The following is a 10,538-nucleotide window of genomic DNA, read 5'->3' as shown; positions in this document are numbered from 1 at the left end:
TCACAAGAAAAGAAATTGTATCTCTTGCTCCCATAGACAGAGTTTTGATCAGCAGCTCCATCATCAGGAGCATCACCTGCTGCTTGAGACTTGGTGGTTTTCTTTCTCAGCTGTTGAATTGGTGGGCAAATCTCAGGGTTGTAATGCAACTCCTTGGTGATATAGAACTTGATGTTCTTTCTCCCTGAAAGGGAAGTGAGTGATGGGTTTTGCAGCAAGACTTTGACCTTTACTTCCCCAAGTGTGAGATTGTAGGCATAAGAATTTCCCACAAATCCTTCAATGAAGTTTGTCTTGGCAAGATGCAATTGATCCATGAGCTTAAAAAACTTTGGATTACCACTTAGCACAACTCCAGCATGTAACAAGATAGGAGTGATCAGGCCTCCTATGCGCATTAAAGGATTCTTGCAGGTGGTGGTGAGAGCCCATTTCCTTAGGTGAAGGAAGTTCTTGATGAGAAGAGATGCCATTGTTGGCCCTCTACTGTCTCCATAGAATGGCTGTCCACTGAAGAACTCAGGCATATAGCACCTAATACCCATCAATCAGCATCAACTCTTCATCATAAACATGGCTAAACTCAGCTTTGCCATAGAATGTCTGAGCAATCACCTTGTGTACCATCCTCAGCACTGGATTTCTGATGTCCGCTGCCTTAGCTACACTAGTCTTGTAACCGCCATTACCAATTGAATCCCAGATTTGTCTCTTTTCATTCCTAGGGTACCACAGCTTCCTGGCGGAACATTTCCCTTCAATCTTGAACCCAAAGCACTCACAGACTTCTCTGAAAGTCATCTCATATCTCTCCTTTCCAATTTTGAACTCAAGTGATCCAAAACCATCTTCAACATCAGCGGGTCCATCATTACTATAAAACTTTACTTGCAAAGATGCAAGAAACTGGCAAGTCATCTCTTTGTAAAACTCATTAGTCACCTCCATGATGTTCCCAAGACCAATGTTGTCAAGCACAGCTCTCACCTCTTCATAAATACCCATCTTTCTCAACAGCTCAACATCAGGGTACATTGTTGCTTCATGAGACACAACTTGAAGTTTCTTGAGGTAGTCATTGTAAATGACCGACTTTGGCTCGGTTTTCTAGACCACCTTTTTCTTCTTTTGAGGCACATTCTCCTCTTCCTCACTCAGCTCCTCACTAGAGCTTCTCTCAGCTCTCTTTTGCTTCCCTTGAGCCCTTGATGTTGTGGCTATGGCTTTGCCCTTTGCTTTTGCACTTGCTGCAACTGATTTTCCTTTGGGTTCTGAAGCACAAGCTTTCCCATTTGCCCTCTGTGGCATCCTTGGTGCAGCAACACCTGAGCCTGCTTCCCTTGTTCTTCCCATGGTACCTGATTTATCAAAGAATCTCAAAAAGAGCCATTAGCGCCAATGAGAGGGATTTAATCTCAAAAAATTTGAAAATGATTTTTACTTAAAAGAATATCATCAGTATAAATTCAAGCAGCATCATACAAATCCATTCCAAGTTCAAACATCAAAATCCAAGTTCCACAGAATTTTCAAAAATCCCAACAGTGTCTCAAGAGCACATCTTTCTCATGACAAGCAAAAATCAGTGTTCAAGCAGCAAATCAGCCCAAGTGAGTTCCTTCCTAGCTATCCACAACCTAGATTCCAAGGTTCTAACTCAAGTTCAAGCTTCTAATCAGGTTCTGCACAGCTCCATCTTAAAAAAATTTCAGAGGAGTGGCGATGAGCTGAAACAGATTCAAAGAAGACTTTTTTCATTAAACATACCTTGGAATCAAGTGAAATGAAGCAGTATGAGGACTCTAAACTCAGAAAGTCAGCAAGAACAGGCGGTTTTAAGTGAGAAAGATGTGAGTTCAAGAGAGAAACAATGGAGGAGAGAAGAAGAAAAACAGTTTTCTCGTGAAAGGAGAGAGAAAGGAAAGAGGAAACCAGATTTTTTCTGTGGTCCAGCCTTTCTTTTTGGCTTATGGGAGACAGCTGGATGTGGCTGGACCTTTGAGATTGATCGTGGCATCCTTTGGACCGCTGGTCACAAGACTTCTCGGAGATCCTATTGACATTGTTTGTGTCGATATTCTGGTCGATATTTTCTCGGTGAGTCTTCGTGTTTTATCGACCAGAATTTTGACCAAACACACTTCGATACCTTGCCAACATGTTCATGCAGTTGATAAATATCGAGGTGTGTCATCAGGATAGTTTGGTCGAAATTATTTCGGCACAGTAGGTTAAAATTATCGACCAAACTATCGAGACTTAGTGTGGTCGATATGATCTCAGGCTCTTGTTGATTCTTGACCTCTCTTGCATCCCAATCTCCTTTAAACAGCTCCCAGAACGTGTTAATCCTGCTCACACTTAAGAAAACACATCAAAAAGTCCTAAAAATTCAAAAGAAAGCATGAAAGAAAGTATGTACAAGTGATAAGCTTGGGGTGTCTCCCAAGAGCACTTTGTTTAAAGTCTCTAAGTTTGACTTTGATACCAAGTTTATGCTGATGGTGGATCAAGAAGGGGAACTGATGTAGCTTCCTCCTTCTTTTGTGAGACTAGGTAGTGATTGATCCTTTGGCCATGGACCACAAACTCTTGACCATCTTTACCTTCTAACACAACAGCTCCATATGGCCTAACTTCAATAATCTTAAAGGGACCAGACAATCTAGACTTAATTTTTCCAGGAAATAACTTAAGCCTAAAGTTGAACAGCAACACCAAATCACCTTCCTTGAACTCTCTTTTCAAAATTCTTTGATCATGTAGAGCTTTGGTCTTTTCTTTATAGATCTTGGAGCTCTCAAAATCCTCCAACCTGATCTCTTCAAGTTCATGGAGTTGAATCATCCTTTTCTCTTGAGCTGTTTTGATATCAAAGTTCATCAACTTCACAGCCCATAATGCCTTGTACTCCAGCACAACAGGACGGTGGAAGCTCTTCCCATATAGCAGATTGAAAGGAGATGTCCCAATTGGAGTCTTAAAAGCTGTTCTATAAGCCCACAATGCATCATCCAGCCTTTTGCTCCAATCTTTTCTGCTTGAACTAACAGTCCTCTCAACAATGGCCTTAATTTGTCTATTAGACACTTAAACCTGGCCACTTGTTTGAGGATGATAAGGATTAGCTACCTTATGTTTCACTCCATGCTTCCTCAGCAATCCCTCCAAGGTTTTGTTCACAAAATGAGAACCTCCATCAGAAATAACAACCCTTTTGGACACATAGTCCACAACCACTAATATGTACTGATTCCCATAAGATGAGATGAATGGCCCCATAAAGCCCACTCCCCAACAATCAAAAACTTCAACATCAAATATTGGATTTTGAGGCATCTCACTCCTCTTTGAAATTCACATGCCTCTGACAGGCATCACAAGCTGAAACAACCCTTTGAGCGTCCTTGAACATAGTAGGCTACCAAAACCCACTCTGAAGAACCTTGGCCACCGTCTTGAATGCTCCCATGTGACCCCCAAAAGTTGATCCATGGCACTCTTGCAACACAGGTTGCATATCCTCTTCAGCAACACACCTTCTAACTTCTATACAGCTGATCTTTGTTCCGGACATACAGGTAAGGTTCATCCCAATGGTATATTTGGACATCTTTGAAGAATTTCTTTCTGTCGTAAGCATCAAGTTCTGGTGGTTCCACTCCACAAGCAAGAAATTTCACAATGTCAGCAAACCAAGGCATTCTCCTCTCTTGGATGCTATCCACTTCCTCAAACTTTAAGTAAGAGTTGACCACCATCAATGATTCCTCAGGGAGAGAGTCATTAAGAGAGACTTCAGAGTCCACTCTTAACCTATAGAGATGGTCTGCAGCTCCATTCTCTGTGCCCTTCTTGTCTTGTACCTCCATATAAAACTCTTGAAGTAAGATGACCCATCTCAAAAGTCTAGGCTTGGCATCCTTCTTGGTCATTAGATATCTGAGGGCTGGATGATCAGTGTACACAATGACTTTTGATCCCACCAGGTAGCTTCTGAATTTATCAAATGCAAAAACTATTGCCAGCATTTCCTTTTCTGTGGTTGCATACTTTTCTTGAGCAGAATCAAGGGTTCGGCTGGCATAGTAGATCTGATGAAGTTTTCTGTCCTTCCTCTAGCCAAGCACAGTTCCAACTGCATACTCTGAAGCATCTGTCATCACTTCAAAGGGCAATGACCAGTCAGGGGCCTGGACAATTGGTGCACTGATCAATGCCTCCTTGATCTTCTTGAAAGCTTCCTCACACTCAGCATCAAAGACAAATTCAACCTCTTTGCACAACAGCCTAGTCAGATGCCTAGCTATTCTTGAAAAGTCTTTGATGAATCTTCTGTAAAACCCTGCATTCCCAAGGAAGCTTCTTATCCCTTTGACTGAGTTTGGAGGTTGCAGATTCACCATCACTTCCACCTTTGCTGTGTCCACTTCTATTCCAGCTTCTGAGACCTTGTGCCCCAACATTATTCCTTCTTGGACCATGAAGTGGCATTTTTCCTAATTTAACACCAAGCTGTGCTCCTCACATATATCCAGGACCTGAGAAAGATTAGACAAACAAGAGGAGAAAGAGTGTCCATAGACTGAGAAGTCATCCATGAAGACCTCTACTTTCTCCTCAATCAGATCTGAAAAGATAGACATCATGCAACGCTGGAAAGTAGTAGGAGCATTGCACAGCCCAAATGGCATGCGCCCATAGGGACAGGTGAATGTGGTCTTCTCTTGGTCTCTTGGATCTATGGGGATTTGAAAGAATCCAGAGTAACCATCTAGAAAACAAAAGAAGGGATGGTTTGCAAGCCTCTCTAGCATTTGGTCAATAAAAGGCAAAGGAAAATGATCTTTCCTAGAGGCTGCATTGAGCTTTCTATAATCTATACACATCCTGTGTCCAGTTCCAGTTATAGTCCTAGTAGCAATCAGCTCATCCTTCTCATTCTTTATTACTGTCATTTCCCCCTTTTGGGCACCACATGGACTGGTGAAACCCATCTAGAGTCTGAGATTGGATAAATTATCCCAGCCTCTAGGAGTTTGATAATCTCTTTCTTCACTACCTCTTTTAAGTTGGGATTGAGACGCCTTTGGTGCTCTATGGATGACATAGACTCCTCTTCTAAGTGGATCCTATGAGTTCATAGGGAGGGTGAGATACCCTTTATGTCATCCAGAGAGTAGCCAATGGCTCTCCTATGTTTCCTCAACTCTTCTAACAACCTATGCTCTTGGACCTCTAACATCATATCATTGATAATGACAGGATAAGACTAATTGAGACCTAAGAAAGCATACCTGAGCCCCTTGGGAAGGGGTTTGAGATCAAGTTGAGGTGCCTTAGATTCGTCCTAATCCTTTTCAATTGCAGCTAGTGAGGCTTGTTGTGGCTTCTCTGCTTGGGCTTCACCTTTAGCCTTGTTGCATTGCTTCTGAACACCCTCATTCACCTCTTGAAATCCTTTTTACTCCCTGGCCGCCGGGGTAGTATCGACCATGAAGCATGTCGACATTTTGGTCGATATTTTTGGCTCCTGAAGTATCGACATGCTTTTGGTCGATATTCTTTCGGCCAGTTGATCAGTCTCGGCATCGTGAAGTACCGACATGCTTTTGGTCGATAGTTTGGTCAATAATATCTCGGCGTTCTAGTTGAAAATGTCGACCAAACTATTTTGATGCGACACAAAGAGTTCAGCTTGAAACACAATTCTAAAAAAAAAATTGATACACTTGATGAATTTCAAGAAAAATTTCTCAAAAATTCCAAGAACAGGTTATTCTCAAGCAAGATCCATGAAATTCCTATCCATTATACTTGCACAATACTCACAAAATGATTCCAAGGTATCAAGAGGCCCATTAAAATCGATTCCATTTATTTTTCTTTTCATGAACAGTACACTAAAGCATGGAAAAGGTGAGTTTTAACAGACTAAATACCTTGGAATCTTCAAGTTTCGAGTGAACAACGAATGTGCAGCAAGAAACTAGACAGGATTACGTGTTCAATGCAGTTGGAATTTCTCAATTTGATGCAGGAACGAGAGAGATATGAAAGTTTAAAGCTCAAGAATGGAGAGAAAGGAGCAAACTCGCGATGAAGAAGAAGGAGAGGTGGGGAACAGCTGTCTTGGCGCGTCCTTTGACCGGTCAACGTCCGTACGGTCAACTCAAATTCAAAATTTGGTCGCGCCTGGTTGACCGTGGCACGTGACCGTGTCAAGAAATGCATATGCTTCCTCTTTTTGCCGCGGTCTTGGTGTGGCCGTGGCAACTTGACCGTGGCAAACACCGAATGTCGGCTCCTTCTTCTTTCTCTTGCCACAGTCAAGTGTTCTCTCGTGGCAATATCACCGTGGCAGTGCTCAATCCTCAGTCAAACCCTCATAATATTTGCCACGGTCAAACCCTTAGCCCGTGTCCTCTAGACCGTGGCATTCTCCGAACATCTTGCCTTGGAGATAAGGCACATCAGTGGGAAAAGAGCCTCCTCCACACATGGGAGCAATGCAAGCTTGCCTTTCTATCCAAGTTTTTCTCAAGCTCAAGGACTGCAAAGCTAAGGAACCAGATTTCCAGCTTCACTCAACATTCTAATGAGACCTTTGGAGACGCTTTAGACAGGTTTAGAAGCTACACAAATCAGTGTCCACATCATGGCTTTTCAGAAGCCTCTCTCCTTAGCACTTTATATAGAGGAGCTGTCCCCAAGATCAGGAATTAGTTGGACACAGCATCAAATGAGAATTTCTTAGCAAAAGAAATCAATGCAGCTATGGAACTTATTGAGAACTTAGCCATGAGCCAAGACACCTGTGGGGAAGATTATGATATAAGCTATAGAGGAGAAAATTCTGGTAGACACCAAGGGCTGGGAGAGAAGATCAAAGTGCTGAATATCAAGCTTGACAAAGCCCTAGCTGCCACTCAAAAGCCTATAAACTATGTGAGTGAGGAGAAGAGATGCTTCACAAATACCAATGAAGAGGGTTTCACTCAAGAGGAGTTGCACTTCATTGGGAATCAAAACAAGTTCAATGGTTACAAAAACTTCAATAAACACCAGAACTTGTCCTATAGAAGCAACAATGTGGCCAACCCCCAAGACCAAATATACCCTCCTCAAAGCTTTGTTCAACAGAATCAGTACCAAGGTAACTCCCAAGATCACCAGAGTTTTCAGCAACCAGCGGTTCAGAATCAAGGGAATAGCTTCACAAAATAAGTCAGCCTACAGTCAAAGGCTCCTCCTCCTGGTTTGGGCCCACCACCTGTTCAACAAAGTCCTGATTTCAATGTTGTTCTCCAACAGCTCTTACTAGGACAACAAAAGATGGTATCCGACCTGGAGATACTAGGTGCTGAACTAAAGTCTATCAAAAAGAACAAGGGCATCTGCATTTCAGATCCTCAAAGCTCTCTTCCTGGTAAAGCTGTTCCAACCCCAAAAGATTATTACAATGCAATCTACTCCAATGATGACTATTCAGCTGCTGTGCAAGAGATTGAAGACCTTCTTTATGGTCAAGTTTGTAATGAGAATGCACACACTCATGTAGATGAGGACGCCATTATAGATGATTTCATGGGCTTCCTACAGGAACTCAATGAGGACATTGAGGAAGAAAGTGTGGGGGCAGCCGGTTCAGTTTTTTCTGTTCAGCAAGGGAATGATTCAAAGTCTCTTGAAACAAAGGAGCTGCCAACTGATCAAGCAAGGCCAACAGATAGTGACTCCACCTCTGAATAAACTCAGATGAAGCCCACCTCTCTTAGCTGGGTAATCGAGGGAAGTTTACCATCTCTTGCACTCTTGGAAACTTTAGAGTTGAGAATGCTTTGTGTGATTCAGGCTCAAGTGTAAGTATAATGTCAAAAGATATGATGGAGAAGCTAAAGGTCAAGTCTATAACGTCATACCCTTCTTCTATCACCTTTTGCATTGCAAATTGAGCATGAACTTGAATTCTCTTAGTGGTCACTTCTCTCAAAGGAAATATGAACTCCCATGCATTCAACCTCTCTCTCTCATTTATTCTTGTTTGCTTGAGGAAAAGCAAAGGACAAGTGTGGGGGAGTTGATATACTGATATTTTTTCATGTTTAGGATTGCATTGTTTTCCAACTGTTGAGTCTCATGCATACATTTAGGTAGTTTTACATATATTTGTCTTTGCTTTTGTCTTTAGTTAGGAATTGCATTAGGTCCTAGAGAGTTATGTACTTTTGGAGTGTTTACAGGTCATTTGGGGCTAATTGGGAGCAATTGGGACAAAAGCCATGGAGAGACCATCACCTTATGTGCATCAGACTCGGACAAGTGTTATGGAGCCGACAATCCCTCAAATTTATCACCTGAGAAGGAGAACTTTCACCAGGATTCAGCCTCTGTAGTCTTCATACCGAATCAAGAGGGTCGAGTCAAGTTTCCAGAACACTTGAGATCGTCCTATTTGGAGTTGTGAGCTGAACTTTACGGCGATACGAAGCAGTGCATTTCTCGGAGCGGATTAAGGACCAAAGCAACGCGCATCAAAGAACCGGTGGAACGGAGCCTTTGCCGACGTCATCTGAACCCAAACCCTTCACTCAAGTTTGAGCTGAAGGAGCCATCTGGCCTATGGAGTTGACCGATCAAGGTTTGGACCAGTGAGCCAGGAGTTATGAAGGATTTGGTGCAAGCGGTCTACATTCATATCGAGAAGGAGTACCGACCAAAATCAGGTCGGTATTACCTTGGAACCTTGACGATTTTGGCTGGTTTTTGGAAGCCAAAATGCCGAAGAAATATCAACGTCGTGCACCGACTGAATCCTGCTCGGTATTGATCCCCTGAAGCTATCCTTAACGCCGCACCGAGGTGAGTTCAGCCGGTGTAGCGCCTCGGTGTAACCACTCTCAGATTGCCGAAGAAATATCGACGTTCTGCACCGGCCAAAATCACCTCGATACATTCTCGCTTCATGACGTTTTTGTGGGCATTTTTGGGGCCAAGACCTAGTTTGTCCTAGGTTTTGTGACTCTTTTTTTGGTCGCAAAAAAGAGGGACAGTATTGTTACTAATTTGCGACTAATAAGTGACTAATCATAATGCAGAGGTAAAATAGTTGCAAATTACCAACAAAAAAATTAGTCAGACAGGAGTCGCTTATTTGCGACTAATTAAAAACCGGCAATCGACTATATAATTATGGTCATAAAAGAGTGGGAAATTAAGACAAATTAGCGACTCTCGTCTTAGTCAGAAAGTGAAGTCGCAAAAGTAGTGATGTGGTCGTGTGTGTGAGGGTGTCAAGTTTTACCCTAAATGAAATCAATAGCCGCAAGTGCACAGCTGATCGATTGTAGTACTTAGGGATCGAATCCACAGGGTAGGAGGATCTTTCCTGCAAAAGCCTTCGAAAGAAATATAAAGTAAGAAGTCTAGAACCTGGCGAGTTTTGTGAGGGTTTTAGTGGTGTGTTTAAAACGTAAAAACGAATCCTAAAGAGAAAATACGGTAATTAAAATGACCTAATAACTAAACTTAACGAAAAAGGGTAAAAACGAGAAAAATGCCTAGACCTAATTGCTAAGTGAAAATCGATTGAAAGAGTAAAGAAACTAGAATAAAGCTTGAATGAAAATCGGTGTAAATCTATAAGAAAAGAGGCGCTGGGTTCAGGGAAGTTTTCTCAGGGGTACGAACGATTCAAAACATTGCTAGAGAGTAACTTTGATAAGATCTTAGCTTAAACTTTTCGAACTGGAGTCACGGACGTATGAATACGCCACTGTCGTGATCATAGACAACTCTCTCCCTCAACCCTGACCAGTAAGTTTCCACTCTGGCCCTGGAAAAGAAGAGGTGCATTAAGTTTAAGACTCGTCAGCATTACCAAATCGCCCATAGGTAGGTTTCCACTCCTATGTTTGTTTTGCTCTCCCAAACTAGATCTGACACCGGATGAACACTTTCTTGTCACCAAGCATCTGGATCATATTGTAGTTCATGACGCTACTCTCATGCAGTGAAAACGAATTCAGAAGAAAAAGTTCTAAGATTCGGCTCAATAGCCAATGGAATCCTCACCGAACATATATATCCCCATCGAAAATCCATTAATCCCAACAATAAAACTAATCAGACATAATGAACGAAATCATAAACATAGTATTAAAAAGTAGAATAGAAACCGAAATTGAAAAAGAAAGAACAAGGGTTAAAGAGACAAATCTCTCTCTCCCTAAAACCTAAAACTTAAAAAGTATTCTAAAAAAATAAGAGCATATGAGGTGATACGAATTAGGGTTCCTAAAACATGTATTTATACTGCTCAAGACATCTCTAGGGTCTAGGGTTCCAGAATCAAGGCTAGGAAAATGATATGGGCTTCAGCAATGGGCCTTTGGAGTCGGAGTTAGCTAGCCGCGGTCAGAATGGTTGTGACCGCGGGGAATGGGTGGCTGGCCACGGTCGCGGTGGTTGTGAGCGCGGGGAATGGCCTGTTGGTCGCGGGTGGAAACGCTTGCCGGCTGGTTTACGCGACATCTTGC

General features: G+C 42.3%; 1 non-coding gene and 1 pseudogene across 1 annotated transcript; both read right to left on the bottom strand.

Moving 5' to 3' along the window:
- Positions 1 to 1,107: 1,107 nt before the first annotated feature.
- LOC112089121 overlaps positions 1,108 to 10,538 on the bottom strand; it is a 112,674-nt pseudogene continuing 103,243 nt past the window's right edge.
- Positions 6,559 to 6,665, bottom strand: LOC112089559. Its single transcript, XR_002901195.1, has one exon. It is a non-coding gene; the product is annotated as a small nucleolar RNA R71 (small nucleolar RNA).

This window comes from Eutrema salsugineum, unplaced genomic scaffold, assembly GCF_000478725.1.
Source record: "Eutrema salsugineum unplaced genomic scaffold, Eutsalg1_0 scaffold_12, whole genome shotgun sequence".
In the NCBI taxonomy this organism is placed as follows: Eukaryota; Viridiplantae; Streptophyta; class Magnoliopsida; order Brassicales; family Brassicaceae; genus Eutrema; species Eutrema salsugineum.
This window is presented reverse-complemented; position numbering and strand designations above follow the sequence as displayed.